The 15308-nt window shown below is 43.9% G+C and overlaps 1 protein-coding gene across 8 annotated transcripts in view; it reads left to right on the forward strand.

Moving 5' to 3' along the window:
- LPP (LIM domain containing preferred translocation partner in lipoma) overlaps positions 1-15308 on the forward strand; it is a 353500-nt gene that overhangs the window by 63547 nt on the left and 274645 nt on the right. For 4 of the 8 annotated variants that reach the window (XM_062606312.1, XM_062606305.1, XM_062606310.1 and 1 more), the window contains one exon: positions 8084-8183. The exons of 3 other annotated variants lie outside the window; for them this stretch is intronic. The gene's annotated coding sequence lies outside the window, so the exon portion shown is untranslated. The remainder of the gene's footprint in view (positions 1-8083; positions 8184-15308) is intronic. One more of the 8 variants, XM_062606306.1, reaches the window with a different exon arrangement.

Genomic DNA, 15308 nt, shown 5'->3' on the forward strand with positions numbered 1-15308 from the left:
ACAGGGACACCTCCCATTGTTTGCACTCACTCCTTAATTGAGAGCTTTAGACCACAGATGTGACCTGTGCTTCCTGGTGCATCTTTCCATGATGATCTCTGTGTTTTGTGGGGGCCAAACAGGTGGGAGATTTTGGACAATTGTCACTCAGCCAAAAGGCAAATAGGGAAAAAACCAACCTAACAACTTTGAGTCATGTTTTATTGCCCTGGGATCAGAGTGCCTGGAAAGCAGTTCTCTATTGTCTCTTCACAGGCCTTATGGAGGTGATGATGCTACTTAATTTCACAAGCTCCTTTCATCTACCTCCTGCACCGTGCTTTCCCATCTCAAGGATAGGCTGTGACAGCACTTGACAAAGGCAATCTGTGTAGCTTTGTGTGGATCCCATCTGTTTCTCTACTTGACAGCTGGGTTGTTCCGTGTTACTTGCCGTCTTGCTTTCCTGTAAAACCAAGTACGTTATTAGGACCCGAAATAGTAGCTCCTCTAGGCCATGTTGTAATAGGAGGTTGTTTCATGATGACAAGTTCCAGTACTGCATGAAGGCAAAGCCCTTTTAAACATGTGAGGAAATAGCAACAATCTGCTTACAGGTCATGCGTGGCTCAGCTCTTTGAACTTCTGCATTATCAAGTGTGTGCTGTCTCTGTTCTTGGAGACTGTACTTTACAACAAGCGCTGTAAATTATCCATCGAGGATAATAGAGGAGTTTGAAGGTGGAAGAGAGAGAAATGAATGGCAAATCTATGCTAATGAAAACATCTGTTGAGTATTCTTGTTACTCTCCATCATCCATCCCCACACATATCCAGAGGTTGTTTAAAGCTAGGTGGAGTAGACATTTTTCCCTGTGAGTGGACCTTATAATCTTGTGAATAGATAGGTATGGATGCTAGGCAAAATATTTGGGATAGAACTGGCAGGTGTTGGATTTTTTGGCACCAGTTTGTGTAAGTGTGTTCTTTTAACACTTTGCAATAAATAAGACTTAATGGTTCTCCTTGCACATTAGCCAGAGCTCCCTGAGAAGTTGGACAGTGGGATTGGGAAGCATTGGATTTAGGGTGCGTTGATGTTTTGACTGAGCTCTTTATGATGGCATTGATGTGGGGGATGGCTGCCAGTTGAGAGCAGGATACTGGTAAATGGAAGGATTATGTATGCTCATAGCATCCTGTGGAAGGTGAGGATAGTGAGTGCTTGGGGTACTGGACTTGCAGTTGGGTTACTGAAAGCATCCCAACCACCCCAGCTCCATAGCTAGTGCTGGATGGAATGCTGGAGGGCAGCTACACTCGGCTGGCCACAAAGCCCTGGCTGCAGGTTGGGTGTTGTGGCTGCTTATCATTGGAAACCAGTGAGCCTTGTGGAAGAAATGAGTCTCAGGACTCCACTCATGTCTCCAGTGCGTGTATTACTTCCAGAGGGTTTTTGGACGCTGCATATACCTGATCTGTGCGCATAGTTAAGGGCCATCATGAATTTTGTGGGTGGTGAAAGGTCACAGCCTTCCTCTCTTGCTTCCATTTCTGCTAGGTTTAAATGGCAGTAAATCTCTCCTGATAGCAACAAAACACTCTTAACTGGTGAACAAGGAGAAAGAGACAGGTGACTGGTAAATATTTTTGTAAATGTTGTGGTGTTTCTGATCCAGAATTATTGCTTAGGGTGGAGGGGCAGATAATTCAGTAAACACAAAACAGGTGTCATGTTTGCACCCTCTAAGTGCAGGGGAATGCTGTGCTTCTGTTGGTTTTTTCCTTATTTTCTTTTTTGTGGTACTGCCTTAAGGTGCCTTACCAGAAGTAGGGGCCATCATTAGTAGAGAATCCTGTAAAACGGCTGTAATAATTGCACAATGTTCTCTATTGCTATCAGTTTTATAATTATTCATAGATTTTTTTTTTTTTTTTTTTAAAGCCATGAGGGACTGTCTCTGCGCACATCATTGATTCTGCTAATAAAATCTTACATTTTAATGGTACATTTCATTGGAAAAACATCAACTGCTCCATAAAATTAAGACTTACATGATCGTGGGATGGTAATGTTTCCTGTTGTCTTCATGGAGAGATTGATCTAGATGGATTTATTTGATTGCTTAACAGCTATTGGAGAATGGTATAGAGTCAGATGCTTCATCTCCTCTTCTCCAGAGGTTTGGAGTTCAGCATGCAGCTCTTACCATTTGTTTTCTCAGTGGGCTGCCATGACGTCTGTCACCTGGGTCCACCCATAGTGCAAAAGGATGCTGCATGGCTGGTGCTGAGCTAAATGTGATGATAGGATCATAACTAACTGTGCAGCTCCAGCCCAGTATCATGCCGGAGGCCGTGCCACAGAGAGTGCTAGCACACAGGGAGCACAGTCATCCCTTGCCTGACTTCCGTATTGCATGGGGGATCAGCTTCTCCTAGCCTTGATTTCATTTTCTTATTTCCAACCTGTGAAAAGCCTGATGCAGCTCCTGGCCAGTGGCTGTGATCTTTGCCAAATGGTAGTTCTGCTTTCTTAAATGTCTCTCCTAAGATCCCAGTTCCTCTGCCTCCTGAGGACTACAGGGATTAACATGCCCAGGACAGAGAAGTGGTGAGGCTCCCAGGGCTGCCATTGCTCCCTGCTCTTCTCACTCTGGGGAGTCTGAGAACTGAGGGATTTCTGTTTTGCTGAGGGGATCTCTGCTCAAGGCTACTGATGAAGGGTGTGCTGGAGGGGAACATCCCACAGGTGTGTGGAAGTGATGCAGCTCTGTGCCCATATGTCTTTAGTTGCTGCAGGAAGTGGAGATAGTGCTTAAAACCTGTTAGAAATTATTCCAGTGGTGAGGTATGGGGAGAGGACAGCTGTTGAACCATGGCCACTGTGTTGTCCCCAGTGTCTATATAAGGTTCCTGCTTGGCTTCTGTGACTACAGGTCAGCTGCTCAGCTGGAGGATGTTGTTTCTATTCAGACTATTCAAGGACCAGACAGGTTGCACTGCCTGCATCCATTATCATAGAATCACAGAATGGTTTGGGTTGGAGGGGACCTTAAAGATCATCCAGCTCCAACCCCTCTGCCATGAACCGGGACACCTTCCACTAGACCAGGTTGCTCAAGGCCCTGTCCAACCTGGCCTTGAACACTGCTAGACACAGGGCAACCACAGCTTCTCTGGGCAACCTGTGACAGTGCCTCATCACCCTCACAGTGAAGGACTATCTACAACATGCTTGACAAAGCTAGGACAGGATGTGCTTGAAATCCCTAGGCCCTTGCTAGCTTTCTCTGGCCCTTGCTAACTGAGCCTGGATCAGCAGAACAATTTTTAGGTCCTGCAGCAAGCCTAGAGCACATGAAAGGGCCCAGAGCGAAGTGAATCTGGGCACTGCTCTGGTTCCTTTTGCCAAATGCCACCCTGCCATTAAATATCTTTTCCCTGAAAGGCAGTAGTCAGTGTTGAACTGACAGAATGCCACTGCTGAGCCAAAACTCTAGTCCTGTATTTTGCAATAATTTGCAGGTTTGATCACGTCCTTAGATCAGCAAAAAAGCTGGAACATGACACAAGTCTGTATTTTATGGTATTCATTTATTTGGAGAGTGTGTGTGTTGTATTTCAGGAAATGTTTAGCATTCAGGTTCATAGAAGTGAATCTGATTTAGTTTACAGGAGACAGCCCAGTAGTCCATAGCAACCTGAAATTGATTTCTCCCCCTTGCCTACCGAAAGCTGTTCCCTCTTGAGCCATCTCTTTAGTTTAATACAGTGAACAGGATGTCCCTGCATATGGAAACTTCCTTTTTCTTTTTTTTTTTTTTTTTTTGTCCTAGCAAGTAGCCTAGGTGCAAAAACCTTCTTACTTGAGCAACAGCCCTGACTCCCTCTTATTATTGCTTGGCGTTAGTCCTTTCCATGCCATTTCCTTGTGCTCCGTTTCAAGCACTACATGCCATTATTAGTAATAGTTAATCACTGCTGCCACTGCAGGGAGACCTCCCCCTGTACAGTCTGGCTACCTTGGCTGCCTTTTTTCTCAGCAGTGGGTCCCTGTGTGACATGAAACCCTTTAGGCTGCCCTGCTCTCCCCAGCCTCTGCTGGGTTGGCCTAGTGTGGGTGGGCATGCTGAAAAATATATTCTTTGTGGTCTCCGTAGCATCAGTCCTGTACCTTTCTCCTTACTTGCAACAGTGCTCGCATGAGGTACAGTGATGGTGTGCATTGAGGAGCCAGGAGAGTGCTTCTGGCCGTGGTGATGCACTGCACAGCTTTTCATCCTAATGCCACTGTTAAGGGCATTGACATTGCTGTTTAAGCACCCTCTCTACCTTTTGCTAATTAGGGTGCTTGGGGCTGGGAGTGCTGGTGGCTCTGCCGGAGAGACCCAGCACAGGTGAGGTGGCTGCCTTTGGCATGATGCTGTTGATGAGTCGTTTGCAGGCCTGGAGATAAGTGTGTTGACCTTGCTGAATATTTTAAACTCAAAAAACATTATAATACTGCTACTTACGGTGTTCTCTGACTTGTACCGGTTTGGCTCTGTTTTCCCATGGCTAGGTCTCTGCTTCCATCAAAACCTCTTTTTGCAGGTCTTTCCGGTTAAAGCAGTGGACCTGTTTCAGAGGAGGCTTGGTTAGAAGGTGTTTGGAAAGAATGGGAAGAACTGCAGTACCACTTTGCTTCTGTTCATAAAAGAAGTCTTTGTCCTTGCTGTCTCTGTGGTGCCTGAGGACTCTAAGGAAGTGACTCGCCATGTCAGAGGAGTGCCAGGGATGAAGGGTTTAGGGCGTTTGTAGTTTTGCTGTCTGGAAGAGCATTTGACTCCATTTTGGAAGAGCAATAGCTTGTGTATCGTCAGCAGAGAACATAACCTTTTTCCGTAGTTACTTGCCCCAGGTTTTTGCACACCATTGAATGACAGCGCAGGCTTTCTCCTATGCTCTTAGTTCTTGCCCATTCATTACAGAGCCACTGAGGGAGATGTTGCTGGGCTTGGGCAAGGTGTGCCATGGTAGCAGTTGTCCCACCAGAACTTGTCCCCGTTGACTGTTCCACATGAAGAGAAGCAAGCTGCTGCTTGCATCTACATGTAGGCCATTAGCACAAATTGCACCATTCTGTGCTGTGGGATGTCTGCCTTTCCCTGGCTTGTTTTCTGAAAAGGAAAAAAAAAAGTGCATTAAGTCAGTATGGCAGAGGCTTCAGTGTGTGTTCACCTGCTGTTGCGCTGAGAGGAAACCACATCACGCAGTGTGCATGGTGGGTTTCTGGGTTTTGTTTTGTTTTTGTTTTTGTTTTTTTTGGGGGGGGGTGTTTTGTTTTTTTTTGGTTGGTTGGTTTTTTGTTTGTTTTCTTTTTTCCACATCAGTCAAAAATTGATTTAAGGTGCATTAAATAAACCATCATCTGAACATCTGGCTGGTACCCAAAAAGTTTAATCTCCAATTCAGTACTGCTTTTATTGTTGCATCCAACTGCTTCAAAGACAGTAATGAGTGCACCTCTAATGATGATTTTCAGATGCAGATGTAGCAAAGGCATCTACTACTTTCAGGTGCCAAAACTGAGACTTACAAGGCCTATGTTTTCATAACAGTTTGTGTTTTGTAGTGCTATATGTGGTTATAGTACAAGTTGCAATTAGAGATTGAACGGAGAATCTCAGTTCATTACAGCTAGTTCTTTTCTCTTCTGGACATGGTCTTTCTGTGTTTTTAGTTAGCCAGAAAAGGCACAGCAATAAATATATTGAAAAAATTGATGTATGTGACTTTCCTCTTATTGCTCATGAGGTTTATGGCAGAAGCAGGAACAGGACCTAATCTTTAATCAGAGTGACACTCAGCTACTAGACCATGAGCATCCTTTCTGGCCTCCTTACCATTGCCTGCCTTTCATGCTCCCCATCTTCTGAAAACTGAATGAAGCTGAGGAGGACATGGGCCCATATGGTTGCAAGGTCCTTTTCTGCATGACCTGGCTTTCATAAATCAGTAGCAAGTAGAGTAGATACTGCTCTAGGTCGCAGTGAGCTTCCATGTGTCCTTGTTTGCATTCCTTCCTTTAGCAGGAGCTCTGCCTGCTTGAGAGCTGGGTTTAGAGCTAGGTACAACCTGGCTGGGAGATGTAGAAGTTCTTTGACTGTTGGCTGTAACTTCTGACAGTGGGATATTTGTAAATTTAAATGCTTCCTCCCAGAAGTATCAAAGGGACTAAGGCCATTTTTCAGCATGAACATGAAAGGCTTTCACGCACTAGTGCAGTGAGGATTGTCATGGAGAACAAAGGGTTTTGCTAATCGCTTCTAATGCCTTTCAAGTTTATGCCTCATTTTTTCCCCTTTTTCAGGCAGCCTCCCAGAATGCTGAGACTTCAGTGACTGACTCACCAAATAATTAACAGGAGGAGGACTCCATCTCTGAAACTTTTGAACACATCTTTTAATTTTCTTAAACCAACCAGTACCCTGGCCAGGTTCCAGTTTGTGTAATTACTTTTGACCTAACTTAATCCCTTGGCAGTTTCAGTTGCATGTGGTAGTTGTCTTGGCTCCCTGTTCTGGGCTGCCATTCAATGCTACTCCATGCTTTTCAACAGCTGTCTTAATTCAGATAGAAAAAACGGGTGTGTTTTCTTGGTGGAAGCACTCCTTGTATCTCTATCCCTTGCTAAACATCCTTATCTCTCTAGTATTTTAAGAGGTAGCATGTCTGATGCTGCAAATAATCTTGCAGAAGTCCTTGGAGCTACTTTCACTCTCCAGGATGGGCATACATTTGAACTTTTTTATTAGTTAGCCATCATACATTTTGAGATTACTTTTAAGTCTTAATCTTCAGTAACAGGCATTTATTGCTCAGTCTCCTCAGCTATTGTGTGCTGCTGTAGGGACATTATTGGTGCAGGTATTCCTCATTAGCCTTTAAACAGCACTTCTGTTATCAAATCTGTTGTAAATAGGAGCATGTCACCTTCCTGTGCTGACAGCAGCTGGGCTGGCTGTGTTAGCATTGGTAAAAGTGTAAAAGACCAAGGAAAGCAAAAGCCCAGGGCACGTGAGGATTACAAAGTTTAAAAAACAGCAAAAGAGAAGACCCTGAGTTGTTGCATTGGTGTAGCCTTAGATGTGCAACACGCGTCTTGTTTTCATAGCAGGTGGCGAGTGTTTCTTGGCTTCAATCCTTGGAAAAGGCATATTTGTAACAAAGCCACTTGATGCTTTGGGGCTAGCAGCAGCCTCTGCCAAGGAGAGATAGGAATTTAGAGGATATGGTGATGCAAAAGGTGATCTACTGGTGAAAGATGCTGTTGTGGCAAAATGCGTGTTACCATCTAGTTCTGTTTTTCTGAGAGCCTCCAAAAGTAGGATGGCAAATGTGTTATTGCTTTTCTTCCGTGTTGCTTGTTCTCTCTCATGAAATTTGGGTATGTTTATTGCTTAGAGCTCTTCTCTGTGTTTCCAAACACTGTTTGTGTAAATCCTTTCTTTATTCTTTCCCCACTATCACCAAACCCTTGGTGATACCCTTGGTTTTGGGAGAAAGAGTTCTTTTTGATGGATAAAACATCCTGAAGACCAGGAGGTAAAGGCCTGTGTTGTGAACACAAAGGTTACTCAGTCTTTCATCAGACTGACATTTCTCCTCTGGGTCTATCCTATAATTACACACACACAAATTTCACAGTAGACTAGAAGTCTTGCCTCTGTTAGTTTCAGTGACACTGTAAATGAAGTCATCAGTAGCAACATTAAGATTTGTCCTCTGTCTCAGTCAATAAGCTTTGGAGCCAGGGCCATCTGATTTTGATATGTGCTGGGTATTTCTTATAACTTGGCAGAACATTCTTTGAAGTTAGTGAGCACCTTGATTCATAAAACACAGATTTATCAAACCCTTATGGTGGTTGTCAAAGAGATTGTGGCCAAGTTTGAGTGGTGGTGCATAATGTGTCTTACAGTCATTCATGTTACTTTTGAAGATCTGTTTAAATGTTAAATAATGGTGTGGAAGAAATTGCACTTCAGTGTTGTTGGGGTTTCTTTACTACTGGATCCTCTGCTTACCATCCTAAAGACAAATCTTCTTCTTGTTTCAGAGTACTTTATTACTGGGTGTGCCTGAATGCATCAGCCTTTGGATGTGAACGTCTTTTCTTGAAACAGCCTTGTGATATCCTAACTGCCTGTTCTGTCAGGGTAAGAAAAGAAATACACATGCAGAGAGACAAGATTAAGAACATGCTTTGAGCAGAAGCAGCATGGCATAGAGAGAGGAAACCACACTGGTGCCTCAGCTTGTAAATTTTGGAAATAGTGAGCTTGTCATGGAGAGAGGGAATAAACTGTAAATCTGCCCACTCTAAATAAGACAAATTATGAGCTTAAGTTTGAGGAAGAAAAACTTAGAAGAGACATTAGTAAATTAAATTCTGCATTAAAAATAGCTGAGCATTATTAAAAATAGTGGATTGCCTGAAGATCTTAGGCAGTTTCAGTCATTGGAAAGGTTTATAAACAAGATGGAAAAACTCCAGCAGACATGCTTTTAGGAGAACCAATCCCTCAGTGTGGCAAAGGACTCGATGACTTCTGGAGAGTCCTCCTTAACTCATCAGTGGTTAGAAATGGGAGCACATGAAATTCTTATCTCAACCTTCTTCAAAACTGATAAGGTAAAAGGTAAAGCTCAGTGTGTTTGTGCAGAAGGAGCTGCCTGGTCTGATGATGGCCTGATGCAACAGCAGTTAATGTTGGGGTTTAGTGTCTTTATTACCTGAAAGGTGATGTTCTCTGGAGGGAAGTGTAAGCTCATAGAAGAGGAGGTTAATTCACAGCTGCTGGCATGTAACTGTATTGGGTTTACATGGCAAGGTTTTGGTAGCAGGGGCACTACAGGGCCTCTTCTCACAGCTTGTGTGAGAAGCTGCTGGAAGTTTCCTCTGTGTCTGATGGATCCAGTGTCAGCTTGCTCCAAGATGGCCCTGCTGCTGGCCAAGACTGAGCCCATCAGTGATGGTGGCAGTGCTTCTGGAATAATATCTTTAAGAAGGGGGAAAAAGTTACAGTGTGGGAGTAATTACAGCTGGAGGGATGAGAGAAACCAAGGTGAGGGAAGGAGGAAGGGATGTACTCCAAGTGCCAGAGCAGAGATTCCTCTGAAGCCCATGCTGAGGCAGGCTGTGCCCCTGCAGCCCATGAAGGTCCACAGTGGAGCAGATATCCACCTGCAGATGATGGAGGACCCCAGGATGGTGCAGGGGGATGCCTGAAGGAGGCTGTGACCCTGTGGGAAACCTGTGCTGGACCAGGGTCCTGGCAGGACCTGTGGCCCCATTGAGAGAGGAGCCCACACTGGAGCAGGTTGTAAAGAACTACAGCCCATGGGAAGGACTCATATTGGAGAAGCTTGTAAAGAGCTGTCTGCTATGGGAGAGGCCCCCCTCTGTGTAGGGGAAGAGTGTGAGGAGTCCAACCCTGAGGAGGAAGGAGCGGCAGTGACAATATGCAATGAGCTGATTGCAACCATCATTCCCTGTCCTCCTGTGCTTCTGATGGGGAGGAGGCAGAGAACATCAGGTGTAAAGCTGAGCCTTGGAAGAAGGGATGGTTGGATGGATGGAAGGTGTTTTTCAGATTTGGTTTTATTTCTCATTATCCTACTCTGATTTGATTGGTAATAAACTGATTTGCCCAAGTTGAGTCTGTTTTGCCCATGACAGTAATTGCTGAGTGATCTCTCCCTGTCCTTATGTCAACCTATGAGCCTTTTGTTATATTTTCTCTCCCCTGTCTAGCTGAGGAGGGGAGTGATAGAGCAACTTTGGTGAGCACCTGGCGTTTAGCCGGGGTCAGCCCACCACAGTAATGTAAACTTGTGATAAAAGCAGGAGGTTGTATCAGTTCTGGATCCTTTGTAACAAGTTCCTGGGAGTTTTTGTCTTTTCTGTGGTTCATGTAAGGGCTTTACTGTTACTCTCAGGTGGGTAACTCCATCTACTTTATTATGACATGAGAACATAGTGCTACTGATACAGGTGTCCTGACCAAAATGCAGATAACATGGAACACAGAAAAGAAGCAAATGATTATTTTTCCTCTCTGTTTCCTGGGGGCAGTAAAATGGAAGTTCTGTTTTTCTTTTTTTTTTCTTTTTTTTTCTTCTTTTTCTTTTTTCTGTTCCTGCTCTCCATTGTGTTTCTTTGTCCTGTCTTGACAGCAAACACAGCAGGATTTTTCTGTGTTCAAAAATGCTGTCTCACCAGATGGGTCTTGAAATTATGTCCTGAAGATGTCTGCTCATTTATTTCCCTTGCTTCTCCCTCACTCTCCTGGGTGCTGCAGATGACAAACCTATCTTGGGCTCAGGCAGCTTCTGAGCCGTCATCATGAGAGAAACAGGGTTCAGATGCTTCATCTTCTGTGGTCCAACTAAGAAGGATAGTGAGACACCTGCAATTCAATGGGAAGTTCTTCAACCTCCTGTTGGACTTTGAGATTCGTTTGGTTTCCCTAATATTTACCTTTCATCCTTAATGTCAGCAGATATTGGTGTCTCCCCTGGAGTTATGCTAGTGTCTTCTTGTTCACTGTCATCTTCTGTTTAGCAGAGATAAACTGTTGTGTCCCAGGGGTACAAGAACATGGAAGAAACTTTCAAATAGCTTTAGGAAATGCAGATGGTGTCAAGAGAGAATTAAGGGGATGCCTTTTTGAAGTCACTTTTGTACATGTTTATGTGTGGTTTTCTTTCCTGCAAGTATCTGCTCAAATCTTGAAAGCAGAATATGTTCATGGAAAGATACAATTTACTGTGTGCCCCCGATCTTTTGATCTCAATCAATCAAATAAACCCAAAACCTTGCAGTTCACCTCGTTGCAAGGACGGTTAATAAGTCGAGGTATAGTGCCAATGGCAGTGATGGTTTTCCAGCCTTGTGCTTTTTTTACTGTTATTTTTCATGATTCTGACCTTTTGGACTGGTCAGGGTAAGATTGTTTCCAAAGAATACCCATAAATAACTTGTCGGTATAAACATTCAAGCATTGCTATTTAGCAAAAGAAAACCATATGCCAAAGGTCAATTTAGATTTCCCTGCAGGATTGAAAATAATGACAAGAATTACTTAACATGGCAGAGATGAGTCCTGCCACCTTCATGAGAGTTGCTGGCTGCACCTGAAGATTTGGCATCTGGCATCTTGTGCTGGAACTAACTTGGAGTCCCTGGTGCATCTGCTGGCTCTCTGAGGTGCAAGCTCAGCCAATTGGCAGTATTCTTTGTGTCCTGCAAAGCAGTCCTGTTTCCATCCTTGCACTCTGAGAGTAAGCCAGCATGCATTGGGACACATTACTTAAGAAAGTCCTACTGCATCATGGTTCATTGTGAGCAGTACCCTTGGGTTGCTTGTTGTGATCTTATAGGTGCTTTGAGAATCCCACATTTATGGCTCAGTTTTCCGTGCTGTGATTGTTCTTCGAAACAGTTCCTAGATGTCTCCCACCTAATGTTTGCCACCAAGGAAGCTTGCAGCATCCAATGTGGCAAGAATCTTCCTTGTCTGTGAAAGTATAATGCTGATTATCGATGTTTCTACTATCCTGTCAGCAGAATTGACTTCTGTGGGTGAGGGCAGCATGAGGAGTGAAGCTGGGTGCCAATAGCTGCTCTTTAAGCATTAATCTACAATGTTTTAAACCCACATCAGTCTTGTTTAGTAATACAATTGGTAGAATTGTAGAATTTCTACAAATTGGTAAAAATGTGTAGAAAAACACATCTTGTGTAGAAATGGTCTTTCTGCAGTGCCTGGTCATGGATGTAAATGTAGTTTGTCACGAGCATGTGGCTCTTCTGAGTTTTGGGGCTTTTCTTTTCCTCCTTTCATAGATGACAAAGTAAAGGTGTTGAAGACCACTTGCTTTACCCACAGGAAAGTGCATAGCAGTGGAGCCCTGAGGTTAGGTCTGAGACCCATAGGTTTGGCAAAAAAAATCCCTAAAACCTAAATGTGGTGAAAGGTGGCTTGTTTCCTGGAAAAAAAAAAAAAAATAAAAAAAAATTATCAATTGAGAAAGCAGAGTGGGACTGGGTGGTGGAATAACAGTGCAAAATGCAATGTGACTTGTGGAAAGTTGTGCAGCACCTCAGTGACTGATCCACTGCAACAGCCCAGCGGCTCCGAACCCAACCCTGCAGTGCTGTAACTTGCAGCGAAACAGATGGATCTGGTTATTTGTTAGCATCAGCCAAAAACTTTCAAAGTAAAATAAATTAGTGTTTGGTCCCATCTTGAAGTCTAAAAGCCATTTCTCCAGCACCTGTGAATAACTTAAGTCTATGCTGGTTGTACTGGCTTGCATGTAAAAAAGAAAAAAGGTGGCTGAGGGTGGCACAGCAGTGCCTTCACTGTGTGCTGTTGCACCCTGTCACGCCTAGTGGCCCTGCCATGGGTTGGGGAGAGGTGTCCCCATCTCTATGGATAGCTGCCATCCTTGAGATGCCAAGGGGAAAAGCCCTCCAATATGCAGGAATTTTTGCATGGCCCAGATGCTGATGTTCGTTTTTCTTATTCCAAAAGGGAATGGCAATTAGCAGCAGGGGTAATCGCCACCTTGAATTAAATTGTATGGAGGCATGAAAAATAGCAGGGTATATTTCGAAATATCTATTGCATATATATATTCCTCTTAAGAAACATGTTGGAGATGCCATATCCATAAATACTAATAAGGCTGTTTGATTCCAATTTTCAGGTAAGATTAACATTTTATTGAGTATTATATCTGTCACATTCAATGCTTTAGTGTACCATCCTCTCAGGCTTATTAGCATAATTGCAGTGCTTAAGCAACAATAAAAAATTCAACAGTAAAATAGCAGTTAGCGCAGGCAATTTGTTATCAAAAGCTTTTACTTAAGGACAGCTTTTGAGCATATTTATTAGCAAGTTAGGACTATACATTATTTTTATTTAGAAAAACAAGACTGAAATGTTGTAGCTTTTTTTTTTTTTTGTCTTGTTTTAATGGCTAAAGCAGAAGGCCTGAAAATTGGTCACAGCCTTTTTCTGTTTCTTAAAATCACTCAGCAAATTCACTCGGAGTGGGAAGATGAGATAATGAAACATCTCCGGTCTGGAGCAGGGTTGTGACCATAATAACTCAGCAGAGCAATTTTGATAAGTCCTGATGCTGTCTTGAGCACCCTTTTAAAATCCCCTCATTGCATTACAGGCTCCAAAGACACTGTCCTCCTCCTAAGCAATGGCACTGTCATCCACCAGTGCAAAGGTAGGAGTGGCCCAGCCTTGTGTCCCAGTGGTGGCTCCAGCCCAGCCGGTGATGCAGCTCTATGTGACTTGGGGATGGTGTGCCCACAGACAAGGAGAGGGGCCGGATGGGATCTGCAGGACTTTTGTGTTGTTGCTGGTTGTTTCTGAGGTTATAGAAGAAGAGCGTGGCGTGCCTGTGTGATAGTGCTGCATGCTCTGTTTCTGCTCTTCCTTTGGGGACACTTAGGGGAACAGTCATTTTCCAGAAAAGTTGTAGTGTAGACATGAATGCAGGTGTGTTTGTGCACATGCACCTGCTTGTGCACATACATGCATGTGTGCACACAACTGAAAGTTCCTGTTGCCAGCATGGCAAGATTTCAGGTGTGTGTATTACTTTTCAGCAAACTGCATTCTGAAGGCAGTTTCTTAATGTGCATTTAAAATACGAAGTTGTACTTTGTAAATGAAGAAGTAAATGAGTTTTAAACAACATAAGAAGTCCTCAGACTAAGAGGTCCATCAGGAAAAGCACAAGCATTTAGTGAGAGGAAGACCTGTTGCTGTGACTGCTTGTGATTCCTTTGCTGGTGGAGGCTTTTTTCAGACCTCTCACCTCCACCTGAGTTTGCTCCTCCAAACCCTTCCACTTCTGCTTATGTTCTTCAGATTGTTACCTTCGGTTATTCTTGTTCCTCAGACCTGTGCTCACCTCCAGCATCCCTATTCTTCTCCACATCACCAGAAATCTCTCCTCTTACATGTTCTCCTTGTCCTTCATTGTTCTAGGAGACCTTCTCTGCCTTGTGCTGCTTTTTTAGAGGTCACTCTCCCATCTTCTTGATGGATGACTCATGGTGGACCTATCGCTCTGCCATTTTGCTGGTACCGAGTACCCATGGTGAGGAGCTGCCACAGTCCTGAAAATACCTTGTTTGGGATCAAGCCTGAATGAGCAAGAGGGGTAAACTTGTCTGGTTGTTTTGCTCCCATTTTGATTGTTATCTAAGCTCACCCCATGAGGAGAAGTGAAGCTTGTGTTCATAGTGAAACAGGATGTGCAAGCAGGTTGTAGGAATTGGGAAGGGAGGCATGGAAACAGGTGAAACTAAACTGGGCACGTATTAGAGAAGTGATGTGATTGTGGGGTCCTTCTCACAAACACCCTCTTCTGTGAATATATGAAATTTGAAATTAGCTGGTTGTTTCAGATCCTATTTTGGGGGGATAAAAAACCCTATATTATTCTTCAGAGATAAACTCGATGTTTCAGATTCTTGGGTAGTTGTGATTATTGCATTAATGCACAGCTCACTCATGAAATTGCGTAGTATTGCACAGTATTTATACTTTGTCAACCAGAGAGTTTGGTGATACTTCTGTGGAGATGAATACACAGAAACTGACTGTGGAGAGCTAAACTTCCCAGAAACTTTGCTCAGTGGAAATATGGCTATGATTTGAATTGCAGTTGAAATATGTGCTCTCTCCCTCTGTAGTTACCTCCAGGAATGGGGACTGGTTGCTGCTCTTCCAAGAGCAAGCAGGTTCCTTTGCAGTCCTGCAGGTCCCCACTATTGGTCCTCATGGCACTGCTTGTCTGGCTTTAGTAGTGTTCAATGCATTAGCTACCTGAGCATCTTCTGCTTACATCTGGCCTTATAGCTAGGTAGTCAGGAGCGTCTTCTCCTGCCAGGGAAGTACCATTGTAGGTCCTGTGCACAGGCAGATGGTTACCAAATCCATAGGAGGAGCTGGGAGACCAGGGAAGGTGGCTTATTGGGTGTTGATGTGATTGAGGGCGTTTCCATGTGGCTCCCACCGGAGATTTATCATTCTCCAACAGTTTAGGTAGAAAGGACCTTGCAGGTGTCTTATGCAATCCCGACTCCAAGCAGGGTTGGGGGATGTTGCTCAGGGTTTGACATGGCAATGGTGGGTTGGTGTGATCTAGAGGGATGGTGATGATGTGTGCCTTGGTCAAGAAGAAACCTTATAGAAGGCTTTGGAGGGTGTAGTCTCGTGTCAAAGCAGGCACGAGCTAGTAGA

Source organism: Pezoporus occidentalis, unplaced genomic scaffold, assembly GCF_034315485.1.
Source record: "Pezoporus occidentalis ecotype Australia unplaced genomic scaffold, CSIRO_AGI_Poc_V1 ctg95, whole genome shotgun sequence".
NCBI lineage: Eukaryota > Metazoa > Chordata > Aves > Psittaciformes > Psittacidae > Pezoporus > Pezoporus occidentalis.